Below are 2,500 nucleotides of genomic sequence, written 5' to 3' on the forward strand. Positions count from 1 at the left end.
CGGAGGGCGGCGGGGCGGCGGCCGGCCCCGAGCCCCTCGCTGCCGCGGCCGGCGCCGCCGAACGCCGGTCGTCGGCGCTCGACGCCGCGCGGGCGGCCCTGCGTGGGCGCGGCCCGAGTTCTCCCGGGTGGGTCCCGGGCCTCTCTCCTCGGCGGCGGCGCGCGAGAAGCCGTCCCGCGTGCGGGAGGGAGGGGGGTGCTCGGCACGGCCCCCCTCCCGGAGGCGCGCGGGCGCCTTCGGGGCTCGGAGGAGGCGGCTCCTCCGGCCCTTCCCGCACCGGAGGAGCGGGACCGCTTTCTTTTTTTGCCGCCCGGCAAAAAAAACACCACGGGTCCCGCTCCGGGGCCGAACGGCCCCTCGCGAACCGCACAGAGGAGCTCGGAGGGCCGGGTTCCCCCCCGGGCGTTCCGGGGCCTCGCTTCCAGGGTTGCCGCGCGCGCGCGCGGGCGTGGGGACCGCCACCGGGTCCGGGCGCGGCGGCGGCGGCGGAGACGTTCTTCGCCCCCGTCGACGTCGTCGGGCCCCTCTCGGTGCGGTCGCCGCTGTGAGGTCGCTCGGCTGGCCGGGCCGCGCTTGCCCCTCCCGCACCGGCGGGGACACGGGCCGAGCCGCGGCGGTCCTCTCGGGCGCAGCGCCGGGCTGCTGAGGGAAACCCCGGGCCCCGAGCCAGGACGGCCGCGGTGGCGGCGGCGGATGTCAGGCGCGCCCCCGCCGGCGGACGCTCCCCCGAGGGTGGCAGCAACGGGGGGGAGGCACCCCGGCGGGGCCATCCCAGGTCGTTTCCCTCACCCCAGGGCCAGGTACCTAGCGCTCCGCGCCTCGGCGGTTCCCCGAGTCTTTTCCCTTTCTCCCGCTCGCGCCTCGGCGTCGTCAAACGCCGGCCGCGGGCGCGGGGTTGGGTGGGGCCCGAAAGGGCCGCCGAGGCCGGGCGGAGGTTTAAAGACTCGGGCGGCACGGCGCGCCCCGGCGGCGGCGGCGGTGCCGGCGGCGGCGGCGGCGGGTGCCCGGCCGGTGGCGGCGCGGCGTCATTGAGGGGTGGGGAGCTACTCCCGCTGATCCCCTGCGGTGGCGTCCGTCGCGACCGGTCCCCGCCCCCCGCTCGTCGTCGTCGACTTCGTCGCGGCCGTCGTCGGCTGCGCCGTGCCGGGGAGGGGGGGCGCCCAGCCCCCCCTCCCCCCCCTCTCCGCGGCCCGGTCTCGGCGGCGAGGCCGTGGCGCGCTGTCGGCCGCGGGGCCGATCCGGTCTCCTCGGAACGGGGCGGCGCCGGCGGAGAAGCGCCCCGCGCGCTTCTCCGCCTCCTTGTGCGACCTCGGGGTCGCGGCCCTCGGGCGCCCCCCGCGCTCCCTCGCCTCGGCCGCGCCGGCCGCGTCGGCGCGCGTCTCCTCCTCCTCCTCGGGGCGCTCCTTGCCTTCCCCGGACGCGCGCGGTGGCGCCGTCCGCCGGTTCGTCCCCGGCCGAACCGCACGCCCCCCCGCCCGGGCGGGCGCTCGTCGGTCGCCTCCGGCGGCCGGAGGCCCGGCGAGCGCGGGTGACCCCGTGCCGAGCGGCGGCGGCGCCGCTCGACGGGTGTCCCCCTGGTGGGACGGTCGGCCGGGAGGCCCCCGTCGTCGCCGGCGGCGGTCCCGGCCCGGGCCCTGCCCGTCGCTTCCCCGTCGCCCTTCCCGAAGGCCGCGTGTGGGCCGCAGGGAACGCTCGAGGCCGTGCGGCGGGCGTCCGCCGCACGGCCCCTCCCGCAGGGCGCGTGCCCGCGGAAGGGGCCCCGACGGTGCGAAGCGGCGGCGGCAGTCCCGGGAGTGCGGCCCCGGTGGCGGCGGGTCCTCTGCCTTCCGGCAGGCCTCGGGCGCTCGCGACGCCGGCTCGCGCCTCGGCGGCGCCCGCCTCCCGGCGCCGGTCGTCGGAGCGCGGCCGCGAGGCGCTCGCCTTCCGGCGGGGAGCCGGTCCCCGGCCGGGGGCGGCGCCGGCGGTGCCGGCGCTCGTCGCGTTGCCGTCTCGGGCGCTGGGAAGGGGCGGCCCGTGAGCCGGGGAGGAGAGGCGCGCCGCGCGCGGCGGCGCGGTGGCGCTGCGCGGGCGCGAGCCCGCGCAGCGGTCGAGGTGTGGCGGCGAGCGCGAGGCGGGTGGCGGGCGGCCGCGGCCCCCCGGCCTCGTGCCCGCGTCGTCCCGTTCAGAGAGAGGAGGCCGGGCGCGGGCGCCGTAGCCCCCCCGCAGTCTGGCACGCGCCGCGTGGCTCTCCGCGCGGAGGCCGGGCCGAGCCCGGGCGCCTGGGCCGTCTCCGAAAGACGGCACGCGATGTGTGCCGGCGGCGTCTCTCTTTTCCCTCCCCTCGCCCGGGGGGAGGGGGGGGGAGGCGGTCGGGGGCGCGGGCCCCCCCGCCCTGTCTTGGCTGGCCTTTCGGAGCGTTCCGTGGGCTTCTCCTTTTTTTTTCCCCTTCCGTTTGTCGTCTCCTTTGTGCTCGTACGGTCGATGGCGAGGTGGCGCGGCCGCGCCTCCTCGCCGCAAAACC

The sequence above is a fragment of the Poecile atricapillus genome, chromosome 30 (assembly GCF_030490865.1).
Source record: "Poecile atricapillus isolate bPoeAtr1 chromosome 30, bPoeAtr1.hap1, whole genome shotgun sequence".
In the NCBI taxonomy this organism is placed as follows: Eukaryota; Metazoa; Chordata; class Aves; order Passeriformes; family Paridae; genus Poecile; species Poecile atricapillus.